Source organism: Oryctolagus cuniculus, chromosome 18 (assembly GCF_051225735.1).
Source record: "Oryctolagus cuniculus isolate XC-2025 breed Fujian yellow rabbit chromosome 18, ASM5122573v1, whole genome shotgun sequence".
NCBI classification, from domain to species: Eukaryota; Metazoa; Chordata; class Mammalia; order Lagomorpha; family Leporidae; genus Oryctolagus; species Oryctolagus cuniculus.
The window spans coordinates 23,989,282-24,006,715 of record NC_142884.1 but is presented as its reverse complement, the minus strand read 5'-3'; the positions used below and the strand labels follow the sequence as shown (position 1 = coordinate 24,006,715).

Here is a 17,434-nt window from a genome sequence, read left to right as displayed (position 1 = left end):
TGCAGTAAGGGTCTCGGACCTCCCACCCACGAGGGCCAGCAGCCGATGGCGCCCCGCTGGGGACCCCCTCCAGAGGCCTGCAGGCCAGGAGGGCTCACCTCAGTCCCTCCTGGGGTCGGGCGGCCACCCCCTGACTTGCCGAGCCCGCCCCGGTGCCCCGACCGCCGGCGCCCACAGGAAGCGCTGCCCGCGCCAGCACTTCCCTTTTCTGAAATCTGCCCCCAGCAGCCTGGCGGCCAGGGAAGGCAGACTTCCCGCTGGCCCCGGCCCGGGCTCTTCCCACCGGTCACAAGTGGTTTGTTCCTGAGCTTCCCTGGGCAGAGGTGACCTTCTCGTCTCAACCACAGATCGGTTATTTATCAGAACAGGAAAGATGGCACCAGAGATATGTCCTCACCCCTCCCGGGAGGGCTCGGCCCGCTCCAACGACCACACGCCTGCTGCCCACATCACACGGGGCCTGCTCACCACATCACACGGGCCTGTGTGGCCAGCGCGTGCGTGTGGGAGAGAGTCCAGCGGCGGGCCTCATGGCCAGGTAGGCCGGGATGCGGCAAGCAGCCGGGTTTGGAGGAATTTGGAGTCCTCTGGGTCTGGCGACAGCCACCTTTCTTCCAGTTCTGCTGGCCACCTGTGACAGTGCCAGGGCTCCTCCGCCCCCTACCTAGGGACACCCAGGTTGCTCCTCTATGACCCAACTCTGCAGACACAGGCTCAGCCCTTGAGGGTTCAGGACCCGCTAGTGAGGAAGAGAAACAGCAGGTGCCAGGGCTCCCACTGGTGTGTTGGACAAGATACTAATTCTGTGCTGTTGTTGGTTTGCCCTGTGCACTGTAAGACACAGAACTGTAGCACTGGCCTGGTCCCACGGCCTGCCAGGAGCATTTCCCACCACCGCCATCAGGCACAACATTGCCCAATGTTCCTTGGGAGGACAGCATTGTCCCAGGTCGAGAACCACCGATCTGGGTGCATCAGGAGGCCCTGGCTTCCGTGGAGAGAAAGTTCCAGATCTCAGTTGGCCCGTTTTGTAGTTGTCTGCTGGAAAGTCGTGGGCCAAATGACAAACTGCCTGGCCTCTGGGGTTCCTGGGAGCTGGAGGGTGTGCCCCCGCGGAGGATCTGGGACGCGGGTTCTCTCGTTCTGGGCATAGCTGCACTACAGAGCCCAGAGCCAGGGAAGGGGACCCCCTGTGAGAGGGGCCATGGGGATGCTGGGAGGCTGCACTGCAGGGCGACAAGCCAGTTAAGCTGGGGTCACAAGGCACTCAGTTCAGGTCCTAGGCCAGGAAGGCTCCAGCATCAGGACACGACACAGGACAGGATGTGGGTCCGGGCTCCCTGCATGATGAGCCCCTTGCATCCAGCTGGCCCGAGAGTGGTCATGGTGCTTCCCAAACTCCAGGGGCAAAGGTAGGGAGGTCACCTCTGAGAAGCCGAAACCCTAGCCTGAGCCATAAGCAGATGTGGGGCTCAAATTTACACAACCCAGGGGCTCTAGAGCTCCAAATCTAGAAATTAATATAAACCACCACATGGGGGCCGCAACAGAATCTTACTTTCAACAGCTGCAAAAATGTTGCAGCCCAGATAATCATCATGCGCGCGCGCACACACACACACACACATACAATCCTGAATGCTCAGATCTACAAGGTACTAGAACAATTGAGATGCTATTGGGCTAGACAGAGATAATACTACAAGAGAAGTAGACTTAAAATTGCTAAGAAGGGGCCAGCATTGTGGCACAGCGGGTTAATGCCCTGGCCTGAAGCGCTGGCATCCCATTTGGGCACCAGTTCTAGTCCCGGCTGCTCCTCTTCTGATCTAGCTCTCTGCTATGACCTGGGATAGAAGTGGAAGATGGCCAAAGTCCTTGGGCCCCTGCACCTGCATAGGAGACCCGGAAGAAGCTCCTGGCTCCTGGCTTCGGATAGGCCCAGCTCTGGCCATTGCAGCCATTTGGGAAGTGAACCAGAGGATGGAAGACCTCTCACTGTAACTCTGTCTTTCAAATACATAAAATAAATCTTTAAAATTACTAAGAAGATAGAAAAGAGAATGTAAGATGATAAAAAATGCTATTTTAAAATGATAGGTTTGGGGGCCGGCGCTGTGGCACAGTGGGTTGACGCCATGGCCGTGAGCGCCGGTTTGGGTCCTGGCTGCTCCTCTTCCAATCCAGCTCTCTGCTGTGGCCTGGGAAAGCAGTGGAGGATGTCCCGGGTCCTTGGGCCCCTGTACCCATGTGAGAGACCCAGAGAAGGCTCCTGGCTCCTGGCTTCGGATCAGCGCAGCTCCAGCCATTGCGGCCAATTGGAGAGTGAGCCAGCGTATGGAAGACCTCTCTCTCTCTGCCTCTCCTTCTCTCTGTGTAACTCTGACTTTCAAATAAATAAATACATCTCTAAAAATAAAATAAAATGATAGGTTTCAAAAGAAAGTGAATAGTCCTTCTAAAATCTTTTCATTGCAGCATTGAGTAAGAGTTCAGGGGGTGATGAGCTGGCTCTGAGCCCCTTGTATCCAAATTAGATGTGGCTGAAAGGGCAGTTAGGAAACTGGAAAATATACCTGGGGAAATTTAATGAAATGCAACACAGAGCTATAAAAACAAGGAAAACATGGGCACTGTAGACTCTTGGAGATTGGAATGGGAAGAACCAACTAGGAGCAACACACCCATAATAAGGAATCCCAGACAGGGAAAGCTAAAAATTCAAGACCGATGATTGAGAAGTTTCCAGAACTAGGGAACAAGTGCTCATGCTAAAAATATGCACACTGAGTCCTGGGAAGGATTAATTAAGAGCAAACACACATCACACTAAAACTAAAAAACACTGAAGACAAAGACAGAAACAGCACCACAAATGATTGACAGCAGACTTAGCAGTGGCAGCAGCCATGGATGAGGCCCACATGATGGTAATATCTTCCGGGTGCTGGGGAGATTCATTTTCAGAGTCCTGTACTTCTCACCCATGGGGAAAAGTGGTGGTGCAAAGAAGTGCACTTGAGGCAGGGGCCGTGGCCAGCAGGTGGACTGAACGTCCCTCAGACAGGTGATGGCTGGCAGATGTGCCAGTCTGGCTTTGTAGAGGATCACCTGGGATGCACACTTGAGAAAGTGGTGATGGCAAGGCCGGAAACCGATCTCTTCCTGAGAAGAATGAGATAAAACGGCAAGAGAAGGCCAGCAGTCTCCTTCCGGTCCTGGAGTCAGTCTGGCTTCTGGTCACAGCCACGCCTTCCCTGCACGGCCACCTGACCAGAAGCTTGCACTCTGCTCAGACTCAACCTCTTCCCTGGGTCTTCCCACCAGACACGGCTTCTCTGTGTCTCGGCTATTTCTGTTATTACTGGACCCACCCAGGGGAGAGGGCAGCCTGGGGAAGAGGGTGCCAGGATACAGGCTGTGCAGCCCAGTGGGCAGCATCCTTGACTAGAAATGACTCCTATTTCATAGGGAAGCTTGCACAACCAGACTCCAAGATGCTATTGGGCTAGACAGAGATAATAGTGATAAAAATAGCTAATACAGACACCCCTCTGCCGAGGTTGGGGTACATCCCAATGAACCCATTGTTTTTTCCAAGGATTTGTTTATTTGAAAGTCAGAGTTGGCGGCGGGCAGGGGAGGGGGGTCCTTGCATCTTCTGGTTCACTCCCCAAATGGCTGGGGGCTGGGCCAGGCTGAAGCCAGGAGCCAGTAGCTAGGAACTTCTTTTAGGTCTCCCACATGAAAGTGCTGCCATCCTGGGTCTCCACCCAGGGGGGGAGGGACAGCGCTCTTGACTTTGAGAACCCCACTGCCCACCATCCCTGACTTCTGGGAAGAGGCCCCCAGGCCTAGTGAAAGGCAGCCCCCCCCAGGACACCATGTACCCCTCCCTCAGGGACTGCTCAGGCCCTCACTGCCCCACCCTCACCAGCCTCTTTAAATTGTCCCCGTTTCCTGGGGCCCTGGGGCGCTTTCTAGGAGAAGAGCCTGGCTGGTGTGCAATGCCAGGGGGATGCAGGGGGTCACTGGGGTCTGATGGCAGTGAGGATCCCTGCTCAGGGCCGGAGAACCTGTCTGGCCTGGCAGAGGGTCTGGGAAAGGCCTCAGCAGGCCTGCAGCAGGTGCTGGCTCAGCCCCAGCCAGGGGCATCCCCTGTGGGCCGGGCTCCTTGTTCTGTGCACGAGATGTGGGGACCCCCTCCATCCCAATTCCTGTGTGCCAAGCCTGGGCATCGGCAGGGTGGGGGTCCTGGTCAGTGGTGGAAAGCTGTGTGGGAGATCCGAGACCATGGTCTCTATGTGTCCACCCAGGACCCAGGGGTGGACCAGGGTGCATGGCCCTGAAGGAAGTGATCCCAAGAAGCTGACAACGTCCCCCCCGCCGAGATGCGGCAGCTGTAGAGATGTCCCCCAGTCCCCTGGCCCCAGCATCCAGCTCTACCCACAAAGTATGCCTGGTCCACACCCCACCCCAGGACACCCACCTGGAAGCCTCCCCCACAATTCAGCTCCACCTCCTGAGCTCCAGGCTCTGCCAAGCAGAGGCCAGGGGTTGTCTGGGATGGAGGCAGGGCCACCTGGCCCTGGGGCTCCTGCAGGGTCACTGAGCTGGCTCTGCTGGTCCCTGTGTGTGCCGCTGGCAGCACTGTCTCTGTGTCTGTGTACATGGGCATGTGTCTGTGTACATGGTGTATGTGTGTGTGGTATCAGTACGGGGTGTCTGTGCATGGTGTGTGTGCATGATGTGTGTGTGCATGGTGTCAGTGCGTGGTGTGTGTGTGTGTGTGTGTTCATGGTATGTATGTATGGTGTATGTGTATAGTGTGTGTGCATGGTGTCAGCATGTGGTGTGCATGTGTGTGGTGTGTGTTTGCATATGTGGAGGGCATGCATGGTGTGTGTGCATCCACAGTGTCAGGAGGAACAAGGTCTGACAGGAGCCCATCTGGCCAGGTGGTTCTGTGTGTTACTCTGAGTCTGGTGGCAGGTGCCGCTGAGTGACCATAAGGACCAGGAAGAGCCCGGGTTCCCTGGGCAACCACTGTGTCCTCAGATCTCGTGGGCGCACAGTGCAAGGCAGGTCCCCGTCTGGCCCAGGGCTCTGCTGCTCTCCACTCCTTGCTGCCCCCTCCATCCATGTTGCCCAACAGCCACAGCACTCAGGAAGCCTGGGACCCCTGTCCCCTCTCTGGCTGGCTGGGCAGGGCCCTGGGCACCTGGGTAGGCAAAGGAGCCTGGCCCAGACCCTAGTGCGGCCCAGGCCTGCCTCACACAGCACCTTTTGCTCCGAGAGCCAGATTTCCCATGCAGCGTCCTGCAGCTCCCAGCCTCGGCTCCAAGGCCGGTGCCAGCTCCTGGGCCAGCCGCGTGCGTCACCTGCTGTCTCTGCTACCAGTGCCCTGATCACTGGTATGGGTGTCACTTAGGCCCGGGTGGTGATTCTGGGGAAAACCCTAGCCCAGGTGGGCAAAGAAAGGGGACCCCGCCCGGGTCACTCTCTCACTGTTCCCAGCAAGTCCCCCAAGCTAGGTTCCCACCAGACTGGCCAAGAGCCCAGCTGGAGGATAGCCCAGAGGACTGCCTGGGGAGGGCAGAGGGTGGCTGAGGGCAAAGCCAAGGCCAGGTGTGAGACACAGTCCTCAGAAAGATATGTCATGGTGGAGGGGGTCTCCTGGGCTCCCCTGCCCCCCTGGTGACCATAGGCCCTGCTGCCCACACCCACCTGGGCCTGGTCAGCCCACACCATCTCCTGCCCCTTCCTGGTTGTGGGGAGACCCCAGGGGGCCCTTCAGTGGGTCAGGACTCTGCCCTGGGCAATATAGTTGGAGGCCAAGGTCAAGGCTGATGGGGTCAGAGAAAAAGGAAGACTCCTCACCCTGGGGTCAGGCCTACCTGGGCATACATCCTTGGCTCCTCCTCTCCCTCCTGCTCTGAGTTCAGTGTGTTCTGCTTCCAAGCTCACCTGCTTCATCCATCCTAAGGGGAGACCCCTGCCCCTCCTCCCCCTCTTCCTCTTCCTCCTTCTGCTCTTCTTCCCCTCCTCCCGAGAGCAGGAAGTGCTCATGTGTCTCATGGCTATAGGCTGTGGGCTGCTGCGCGTCCCCCTGCTGCAGACCCCAACAGACCCAGGCCACAGAGCGGCTGGGCCCAGCGCCCTGGGAGGAGGAGGAAGGCAGCCAGCAAAGAAGGCAGAGTCTCAGGTCCATGGCGGCCACCAGGGAGCCCTGATGACAACCAGCATGGCTCAGGGAAGGGGACTCCCAGAACAGGATGGATACATAGGGCAGGGGTGGCTGACCTGCCGGGCCCAGGACCCCAGGAGCACACTGGGGCTCCAAGCAGCCCCTTCCTCCCCTCCAAAGGTCAGGGCTGCCAAGCTGATGGGTCCCAGACTGGGCAGGGGCACTCCCTGCAGGCAGTGGGCACCCAGCTCTGCGGAGACCCTGGGTCTGGGTGTCAAGTGCAGGGAAAGGGCTGGGCCCCTGAGGACTCACAATCTCCCCCTGTCTCGTCCCCTCACAGCTGGGCCCCAGCCAGGGGCTCAGCCCCTCACCCACCCCGGCAGCCAGGGCAAGGATTGATGGAAAGACCGATGGGTTCAGAGGTCCCGCTGTGCGGCCAGGCCAGGGGTCAAACATTTGCTGACAGCAGCCTTGGGCGTATTGATCTGATGGGGGCAGTGAGAGAACTCTGCCCCCCACAAAGGACTGTGGGTTCAGGCTGGTGGTCGGCGACTGACCTCAGCAGAGCTCCGCCCCCCCGGGCAGACTGCTTGCGGGGAGCTGCTCCCACAGCCCCCGGGGAGTCGGCGTCACCCTTGGGCTGGTGCTCCAATGTGCCTGAGCCAGGGGACGATGAGGAGCAGCCGGCCATGTACCCCAGCCTCTGCAACTCCCACAGCTACAAAACAACTCAAGACTTGAGGGGGTCCAAACCACAGCCAGTATGAGGGCCATCAAGGGGACAGCAGGCTGAGAGCAGGGCTGGCTTCCTGGAGGAGGGGGTGCACAGCTGCAGCAAACCCCTCTCTCCCAGGCGTATCTGATCCAGGGACGGCCTCAGGCTGACCTAGCACCCAACAGTGAGACAGTGACCGTGGCGTTGGCCCAGCCCACTTCTACAGAATACTGGAGCAATTCCAGCTTCCCTCACCCCAGAAAGAGGCAGGGAGTGAGTCCATGGTGGGTCCCCAGAGCAACTCTTAGGGGTGGCTGTACACCCCAGCTGCCCCTTATCCCACTCACAGACTGGCCCAGAGGCGAGGAGCTGCTGAGATGTGGGTGGCTGGGAGAGAGGATCCTCCCCAAATAAACATACCCCAAACAGCTCGGACAGAAAGGTGTCTCTCCACCCACCCTCGAGCTGCCTGGGGGAGAGGTGAATGTGGAGGTGGGAGCACGTGCAGCTGCATGTGTGTGCATCCGTGTACACTTGTTAGCACATGTCCTGGTGTGCACACGTGGGCATGTGTGTTTGTGTGTGCACTTGTGTATTTATGTGCTTGTGTGTGTGTGTGTGTTTGCATGCATTTAGATGCATTCGTCCTAGGTCCAGGCTGGGCTGGTCCCTTCTGGGCACTGACTGGACTGGAGAACCTGCAGCTGGTTCTTAGAACGGCCTGGCTCTGACTTAGCCAGAAACCCTTGCCAGTCCCTGTGGCCCTGACCCTGGCAGCTGTCCTGGAACTGAGGGCTTCTGGCCAGCCCCCGCTAGCTGGTGGTGTGGCCAGAGGGCAGCTCCATCCACTGGGGAGGCATGTTGCGACCTCTGGCCCACAGCAGACCCAGACCCCAGGCCAAGGCACGTGGACTCGGGTCTGGAGCTCTTCCTGATTCAGCCAAGCCAGCTGTGGGACTTCTTCCTGGCAGCGGCCCCTGCTGGCTACTTCAGGTACTGCAGACTAGCTCTATTAGCCCTGGTTCCCTGGAGTGTGGTTCCTCCCTGGGCGGAGCAGTAGCTGGAGTGTGATTTAAAGTTTTCAAACTGCGACCATGTGGAGCTCCTCAAATCAAGATTCACTGCTTGATTTTGCATAAAGAGTTTCTGGAAGACATTTCTCTTAAAATGCTTTGATTAACTGTCTCTTCCAGCTCTGGGAGTCTGTTTATAAGTACTTCCCAGGAAAATCAGATTTAGACCAATGAATTGGACTTTAATGCATCAATAACCCCAGCCCCTCCTAAAAGGGGCACAGGGGAACTGGATAAACCAAAAAGCTTATGAGATCTGATTTGAACACCTCTTAGGGGCCAGTGTTGTCGCGCAGTGGGTTAAGCAGCCACCTGTGACATCAGCATCCCATATGGTTCGAGTCCCAGCTACTCCACTTCCAATCCAGTTCCTTCCAGTGCACCTGGGAAAGCAACAGAAGATGCCCCAAGTACTCAGGCCCCTGGCATCCACATGGGAAACCTGATGGAGTTCCAGGCTCTTAGCTTTGACCCGGCCCAGCCCCAGCCATTGCAGCCATTTAAGGAGTAAGCCAGTAGGTGGAAGATCTCTGTCTCTCTCTGTTACTGTGACTTTCAAATAAACCTTTAAAAAAAATAAGTAAACACTGCTTAGAGACCAGAAGCAGCAAGAGAGGGAGACAAGGCCCACTCCAGAGCTGGACAGCCTTGGGGCGCGCTGGGGCCGAGCCCTTAGGCCAGGGCAGGCTTCCTGGGGACCACAGGGGGGCCCTGGCCATGGGGCTTCCCCACCTCACAGCCTGTAGCTCCTCTCCTGTCTCCACCCCAACCATCAGCCCACATATAGGACCACGTGACCTCTGCCTTCCACACCTGCGGCGTCTGCCTGAGGCCGTGCAATGGATGTAAAACAAGACTCACGGGGGCATAGAGCTGGGCTGCACCTCACCGCCAGCTCACACCCTCACCTCACACCCAGGAGCTCCCCGTGGGGACTCCCCCGCCCCCTGCACCGCCCCAACATCAGCAGTGGCAGGACCAGGGCCAGGCCATGCCCGGGGACCTCTCAGGACACGCAGAGTCTTGTACAGCCCTCTGACCCTGCTGGAGACAGGTGAGTGCTAAGGCTCAGGAAAGAAAGCCTAACGCTAACGCTTCTGCCCGCAGAGCCGTGTGGCTCACAGTTCAATGAGCGAAGTGTCTGGAATATCAAACAATGGCCAGGGAGAAAACCAGGACAGAGAGAATGAGAATGTGGCAGGGGCGACTGTGGTTTTCAAAAATGCTTACCTGTTTATTTGAAAACCAGAGAGAGAGAGAGAGAGAGAGAGAGAGAGGGAGGGAGATCTTCCGCCTGCTGTTTTACTCTCCAAGTGGTTGCATTGGCTGGGACTGGGACTGGGCCATGCTGAAACCAAGAGTCTGGAGCCCCATTCAGATCTCTTATGTGGGTGCAGGGGCCCAAGCACCTGGGCCATCTTCTGCTGCCTTTCCAGGAGCATTGAGAGGGAGCTGGATCAGAAGCAGAGCAGCCGGGATTCAAACCGGTGCTCCCCTATGTGATATGCCACAACACTGGGCCCTGGTGTCAGGATTTTCAGTGGAAGGGCAGAGAAAGCCCTCTGAAAAGGTGCCACAGAACCAAGTTCTGAAGGGTGTGAGGAAGTGAGCCCTGGAGACATCTGGGGGAAAAGCAACCAGATGGAGGGAGCAGCAGGTGCAAAGGCCCTGAGGCAGGACTCTGCCAGCTTTCGGAGCCCCGAGGTCAGAGCCAGGTGAGTGGCAGAGGAGTGAGCAAGGTGGCGGGGGCCATGTGTAGGGTCATTGCCACAGCAAGGTGGTGGGGGCCATGTGTAGGGTCGTTGCCACAGCAAGGCCTTCAGGTTACTCCTTGGGGGTACAGAGGCCCCGTAAGGTGCTAAGCAGCAGAGAGACTTCAGCCCTGGCCAGGAAAAGCCTGTCTGGGAGCCTGGGGGCTGAGACAGAGCAGCCTTCCCTGATGCAGGGGGCCTCAGGGGCCCTCATGGGTCCTATTTGCTGTCCTCACCAGCCACCACCACACCGCTGGCCCTGGGTAGGACAGCCCCTCTGGTCCCAGGCCAGCCATGAGGTCCTGCTGCCCTGCAGAGAAAGATGACACAGCCCAAAGCCCTCTGCTTCCTGCCACCCACCAGCCTTCATCACTGCACCACACCTGTGTAGGCCTTGGGGTTTCACTGGCAGATTGAGCTTGCTCCTGCCTCAGGGCCTTTGCACATGCTGTCCCAGCTGCCCCGGATGTTCTTCCTTTATGTGTTATATGACTGACCCTCCTGTTCATCTGCTCACAAGGTCAGCTCTCCCCGAGGACCTTACTCACCCTGCCCAGCCAAAGCAGCTGCCTCCCCACCCCCAACCCCGCCGGGCCCTGGCGGTACCTCTCCCATGTTCTCCTGTGTAACACTCCGCACTGCAAATTCTCTGGCTCACTTATGTGGTGGTGTTGGTGTTCTACCACACGGAGCTCTGTGGGGCAGGGCTTGGTTGTGCGTGGCGCATGTGGCTGGGTTCCCGACACGTGGTAGCTCCTGGCTGAGCGTGGGACGAGGGAATGCATGGCAGGAGGCGGGGGATCGCCTCTGAGAGGGGACCAGGAAAGAGCTCAAGGGGGCCTGTGGTGGCCGGGTGGGGCTTTGGGACTCTGAGTGCAGAGCCAGACTGGGCAGGGAGGTGTAGGCGGGGATCAAGGCCCAGGATAGGCAGGCCCAAGGGGTTTACCTGGAGGTGCAGGCAGGGGTGTCCTCGGCCTGGCGTGCATGGCCCGGGATGGGGTGGCCTCTCACACACTGCCACAGACCAGGGCGTCCCCTACCTGAGGGAGCGGGCACTCCCAGTGGGCGAGGGGCTCTGGCCCCTTAACTGGGGGGCTGCCTTTAGTCCCGTGGGCTCCTGGTGACACCTAGTGGCCGGCACTTCCTGTTGCACTGGCTGTGCCCATTCCCTGAGCTGGCTCCAGGGAGGGGGGGTGTCCCCGGAAAGCTAGGGCACCCCATGCCCCAGGTCTCCTCCCACGGACTGGTTCTCACGGTCCCCGCCCCCACCCAGGCTCTCGCCTCACCCATGCGCTCACTGTCACGCCCTCTTGGGGCTCATCCCACACACAGGAGGCGGCAGAGCCACGGTGTCTTGGGGTCCCCTGGGCAGATGGCCTTCTCCAGGGCCCCACCAAGCCGGCTGCACTCTCTCCCACCTGCCCGGCCACACATCGCCCCCCCCCAGAGTGCCTCCAGGGGACATCAGAGCCCACGGCCACCCTGTGAGGGCGCCCTGCCTCCTTGGCCTCTCCCAGCCAGGCGTCACAGCAAGGAGACCAAGGGCAAGACCAGCAAGAACCCAAGCAGGGCTCAGCCCGCATGCACGAAGGCCTTGAAGATGCCAGCCATGGGAGAGGGCCCGGGGGGCCAGCCAGGCCCACGTTGGCCAAGAGCAGCCTCCGGCTGTGCCAGGGCCAGGCTGCGGGTGGCACACAGAGGAGGAGCCCTGGGGAACTGGGGGAAAGGCTTAGTAGGCGGCACTCCCCGCGCTGTGCCAGCTGAGGCACGGGGCACACAGCGCCAGGCAGCACCCATCCCCGCCCCCACTCCGGCACCACTCCCTGCATCCCCCCCCCGCCAACTCGGGGGCCTGCACTGTATGGAGGGAGGGGAGGTGCCCGAAGCTAGGCATCCACAGGGCAGGGCGAAGCAGGATGGAACGGGATGGGGTCTCTGCCAGGGTGGGGTCGGGGCCAGAGGAGGGCAGCTGTGGCCTCCTCTGCCCCCGCCCCGGGCCCCTAGCCTGCTTGCCAGGGGTGTTGGGGACTGGCAGGTCGGAGGCAGAAGAGGAGAGAGGCGGCCAACCCAGGGTTCCTGTGGCTGCTGCTCAATGCCCCAAGACACCTTTGGAGCTGCAAGTTCAAGTTTCACGTGAAGCTTGACCCCAAAGGCGTCCCACAGGTAGGAAGGGGAGCGCCCCCTGCATACCGAGTGCCCCCTGCACCCAGCACCAGCCCCGAAGGATTGGGGCAGCTTCTCCGTGGTAGACATCTGTCAATAAGAAATGCAGCAGCCTGGAGCTTAGGATGGGAAGCCGAGATTCCAGGCAGACGCCCCGGCGCTCTGACTCCTCCCTCCCCCGCCCCCAGCCCAGGCTCGGGATCTGCGCCTTAGATGCTCTCTGGCCTTGTGGCCTGGAGGGGTTCACAGGAGCCCCCAGTAGACAAGGAGGAGCTTGAACGAGCCATGGCCTCACCTTGTGCACCTGGATTCATGACGCTTTCCAGGACAGATTCTGGCCAGGACTGGGTAAGGGGCCATCTGGGGTGGGCTGGACGCCTCCCTGGGGGGCTGAGGACACCTAGGAGGGGTGCCGGCCCAAGGCACACAGGGGAGGGTGTCTATAGCCAGGAAGGACCACATCCCAAGCAGAGGGAGGCAGGGGGAGCCATGGTAGGAGCCGGGGCCAGTGAAGCAGCAGCTGGGAGAGACGCGGTCTCGCAGTGTTGGGGGGGAAAGGGACATGGTTGTCCCCCCCCCACTTCTGGGGCCCTGACCAACCTGCTCCCACCGGCCTAGCACTAGCCCATCCCCCTCCCACCAGGCTTCCAAGTGGCCCACCAGACGCCTCTGAGGCCAGCGGGTCCTACCAGGGCACTTGGCACAGAGTCGGAAGGTACTTTGGACGGTCACGATCTGGGGTGCTGCTGAGATGAGGGGCGACTCCGGGAATGGCCGGAAACACCCCGCATGCACAGCGTGTCTGTGGTGTGGGGGATGGGGCCCCCTGGCGCAGGTGGACATCCCACTGGTGCTGGCCAGGGTGGACCCCACTTCCGTTTTCCAGGATCCCCTGAGGGTGGCACGGCGATTCCAGGGAGAGGGAGCCGGGTTTGCCTTTGTCGTTCTGAGTCTGCTGCTTTGGGGGAGCCCACCCCTGAAATGGCATGGTGGCCCCAGCGGGCTCTGCTCCCAGAATGCTGTGCCACAGCCTGAGCGAGCCCAGGTCACCAGCATCGAACGCTCGGCAGGGCAGGCCCAAGTGTTTGCGGATTGATTGTGCACACATGATGAGAGTATGAATTACTTTACTTCTCCCTTACTTCTTTTAAAGATTTATTTATTTATTTGAAAGGCAGAGCAATAGAGAGAGTGAAAGTGAGAGAGAAAGAGAGAGAGAGAGAGAGAGAGAGAGAGAGAGAGAGAGATCCTCCGTCTGCTAATTCATTCCCAAAATGGCTAAAATTCCATCCGGGTCCCCCAGGTGGGTGCAGGGACCCAAGGACTTGGGCCATCTTCTGTTGCCTTCCCTGGTGCATTAGCAGGGAGCTGGAATTGGAAGTGGAGCAGCCAGGACTGGAACCAGCGCTCCAATATGGGATGCCGGTGCCGTAAGCAGCGGTTTAATCCATTGCACGCCAACGCTGGCCCCTCCCTCATTTTAAAGTTGGGACATTAGACTGATCTTTGGTGTTAGATTATACAAAGGTATTGCAAAAAGTCCATGGGAAATGGAGTTAAAAGATAACTTTAGGAGAGGACCTGGGGCCTGGCACGCACCTGAATCCCACGTCAGAGAACCTGTGTTGGAGTCCTGGCTCCCCTCCAGATTCTGGCCTGGCCAAGCCCCAGCCTTACAGGCATCTGGGGAGTAAATCAATGGATAGGAACCCTCCATGCATCAGCTATCTCAAAACAAAAACAAAAAGATAAGCTTATTTTAGTGCAAAAAAAAAAAAAAAAGTCCATGAAGCCAACACTGTGGTGTAGCGGGTAAAGCCGCAGCCTGCAGTGCCGGCATCCCATATGGGCACCAGTTCACGTCTCAGCTGCTCCACTTCCAATCCGGCTCTCTGCTGTGGCCTGGGAAAGCAGTAAAAGATGGCTCGAGTTCTTGGGCCCCTGCACCCACGTGGGAGATCCACAAGAAGCTCCAGGCTCCTGGCTTCAGATCGGTGCAGCTCCAGCCATTGCGGTCAACTGGGGAGTGAACCAGTGGATGGAAGACCTCTCTCTCTCTCTCTGTCTCTCCTTCTCTCCCTGTGTAACTGACTTTCAAATAAATCTTTAAAAAATTTCTTAAAAAACAGTCCATATATAGTTTTTTCATAATAGATATGCTCCATGAACTTCTTTTTAAAAATTTAATTTATTTATTTTTCCATCCACTGGTTCACTCCCCAAATGCCCGCAAGGGCCAGAGCTGCACTGATCTGAAGCCAGGAGCTTCTTCCAGGTCTCCCATGTGGGTACAGGGGCCGAAGGACCTGGGCCATCTTTTGCTGCTTTCCCAGGCCATTAGCAGAGAGCTGGATCGGAAGTGGAGCAGCCAGGACTCAAACCAGTGCCCACATGGGATGCCAGCACTGCAGGCAGCGGCTTCACCCGCCAAGCCACCATGCCGACCTCTCCAGGAAGTTTTTGAAGTCCCCTTGTATTATGTATGCACTTTATCTGGGGTGACGAGAAGACACGGGAGGATTCTTTGTGGAAGGGGCAATGACTGGATCAACCAGCTCCAGGCCTCAGGAGCAGGGTAACAAGGAGGAGGCCCGGAGGACCAGAGACCGCAAGGGGAGGAGGGCAGGCAGGGAGGGAGCAGGAGCTGCCTGCGTCCAGCCTGGGGATCCCCAGCCTGAGGGGCGCTGCGGGGAAGCAGGTGTAGGAGTGAAGACCGCAGATGCCCTGAGGCACTGAGAGGGAGCCTGGGAGGGAGCCCAGGTTGCGGGGTCTGCAGGGGGAGGGGGGGGAGGACAGAACGTGGAGTGACCAAGAGCAGCCAGCGGTCAAATCCAGGCAGCTCCAGGGGAACGGGCTGTGGGCAGCGCCCCGAGGAAGGTGTGAGGGCCGTGGGGCACAGCCGGCGGGAGCATAGCAGTGCCCAGACGCCCTCTGAGCTCTGGGGAGGACGCCCCTCGGAATGCAAGGCACTGACCTCACAGAAGGAGCAGCGAGGTGATTCTTGGCAGGGGAGGGGGGAGGGAGACACAGTCAGCTGTGCAGGGGAGGGGGTGCTGGTGTGCATGGGACAGGGCTGACCACAGCTCACAGCTGCTTTTTTTTTTTTTTTTTTTTTAGACAGGCAGAGTGGACAGTGAGAGAGAGAGACAGAAAGGTCTTCCTTTACTGTTGGTTCACCCTCCAATGGCCCCTGCGCCCTGCGGCTGGCGCACTGCGCTGATCCGAAGGCAGGAGCCAGGTGCCTCTCCTGGTCTCCCATGGGGTACAGGGCCCAACCACCTGGGCCATCCTCCACTGCACTCCCTGGCCACAGCAGAGAGCTGGACTGGAAGAGGGACAACCGGGACAGAATCCGGCGCCCCAACCGGGACTAGAACCCGGTGTGCCAGCGTCGCAAGGCAAAGGATTAGCCTAGTGAGCCGCAGCGCCGGCCTCACAGCTGCTTCTGGTCAGCTCGCAAAGACCTAGACAGAAGGGTCCCAGACCCCAAACCGAAGATCAACATTTAACAATATGGAACCGCCAAGGAGCCTGAGTTGATTCCTGCGTGTTATGCCTGGGATATCCACACATTTGCACAATTATTATGCGTCAGTTTAAAAAAGAAAGATAAGGGTTAAGCTGCTGCTGCGACACTGGCACCCCAGGTAGGAGTACAGTTCCAGTCCTGGCTGCTCCGCTTCTGATCCAGCTCCCTGCTAATGCACCTGGGGCCCTGCCACCCACATGGGAGATCTGCATGGAATTCCTGGCCCCTGCTTTGGCCTGGCCCAACCCTGTCCATTGCAGCCATTTAGGGAATGAACCAGAAGATAGAAGATCTCTCTCTCTCTCTCTCTGCTTGTCTCTTCTCTTTCTCTGCCCTTCAGATAAATAAATAAATCTTTTTAGATATGATCATAAAATGGGGAAAAAAAAATAAAAGGCAGCTCTTAGAAGAAGCCACCAAGCCGTATCTGGCCCCCAAGAGACTGGGTCCCTCCCTGTTCATCACACCAACCAGGTGGGGCGAATGCCAGCAGGGTCCTGGGCAGCATGGCTGAGGAGCCTCGGGGCCACTTGGCCATGGCTCCCAGCTGCCCACTTATCGACAGTGTGACCTTGGGCAGATCACGTCCTCACTCTATGCCTCCGAATTGTGATCTGTGAAATGGGGAGACAGCAAAGTGCCTGCCCCATCCCCGTCTCCCCCAGAGAATGCTCTGATCCCATCTGTGGCCTGGCCAGGGCAAGGGCCTGGTTCACTGGGGCCCCAGCGCACAGGCGGAGCAGATGCAGCCGCTGCCCTGGGGGTATTCGCTTGGCACTTCCCCCCTCCCAGTGAGAAGCCACCAATGGGCACTGGTCCCAAGGGCCTGGCCACAATGCTGGCCAAGCCCTCAGTGGCTCAGGTCAGCACAAGGCATGGGCGGACTCAGACCATGGACCAGGTGGAGCCAACCCATCCGCAACCACTGTACTTGTACACAGAGAGGGGTCTGCACAGCACGTGGCTAGGGGCCATGACGGGGTTGGGGGGCTCAGGCCCTAGAGGGTACACAAGCCCCAGCAGGCCTCCTGGGGTCCCCAGGGAAGGACCCCGTGAGCCTCTGCTTCTCCAGAGCAGCCCACCCCCCAATGGAGGGAGAGTCGGGTCCCCAGACCCCCAGCTGGAGGGGAGCCACTGCAGGTTTTGAGGGCCCTGGCCAAGGGTTTATCAGCAGCCATGGGACAGCTTTGAGCCCACGCCTGGCCCAGGCTCCCTCCCACAGGGTCCTACAGATCCCGAGTGGTCTCAGATCCAGCCCTGTGCAGCAGCTTGCACAGCCTTGTTTTCCCGTCTGAGTTTCCGTGGTGGTTTTGACAGCGCAGGGGCCTGTAGTGGCCACTCCCCAGCAGCTGTGGCCGCCTGCCCGCCCGCGCCTTTCCCATGTTCACGGCCTCCCGGCCCCTCCGGCAGATGGGGAAGCTGAGCCCACAGAGCCTGCAGAGCCCCTGCCCGCCAGCGCCCGTCCGCCTTGCTGTGAGAAAGGCCGGGGCCCATCAGATAAGGCTCCGGGCCCTCCCCGCAGCCACCGCCACCGCAGGAGCCTCTGTCGCTTGCGGAGCCCTCTCGGCCCGGCCCCGGGCAGGTGTGCCGTGCAGAATGAATCTCAATGCAAGATTGTGCTGGTTTCACTATGAGTGTCCTGACCCAGGCCAGCACCCACGGCCCCCCGGGGCCTCCCCTGCGCCTCTGGGCCCAGCAGGCAGCCTCCCCATCAGCTGCAGCAGCCAGGAGCCCGGGCAGCCCTCAGGAAGGATTTCCCTGCCTCTCAGCTGACCCTGCTGGTCCACAGAAGCCTGGCCTGTGTGCCGTCCGGGGCAGGGTCTAGCAGTAAGGGTTCCTGAGGTCCAGTCCTCACCACCCACCAGGCTTGGGCTCAAGGCTGATGGGGAGGCTGCCCTCTGGTGGTACGTTTTGGAATGGCAGGGGTTCTTGAGTGCTGGGATATGGGAGTGAGTTCAGGGCTGGGACCACTCCCAGGGAGAGGAGAGCCCAGACTCAGAGCAGAGCCCCCCCCCA

General features: G+C 59.1%; 1 long non-coding RNA gene across 1 annotated transcript; it reads left to right on the top strand.

Annotated features, from left to right (window-relative positions):
* Positions 1–255: 255 nt before the first annotated feature.
* On the top strand, positions 256–2,053 carry LOC149120868 (uncharacterized). Its single transcript, XR_016225041.1, has 2 exons — positions 256–538; positions 1,834–2,053. It is a non-coding gene; the product is annotated as an uncharacterized LOC149120868 (long non-coding RNA).
* The last annotated feature ends 15,381 nt before the right edge of the window (positions 2,054–17,434 follow it).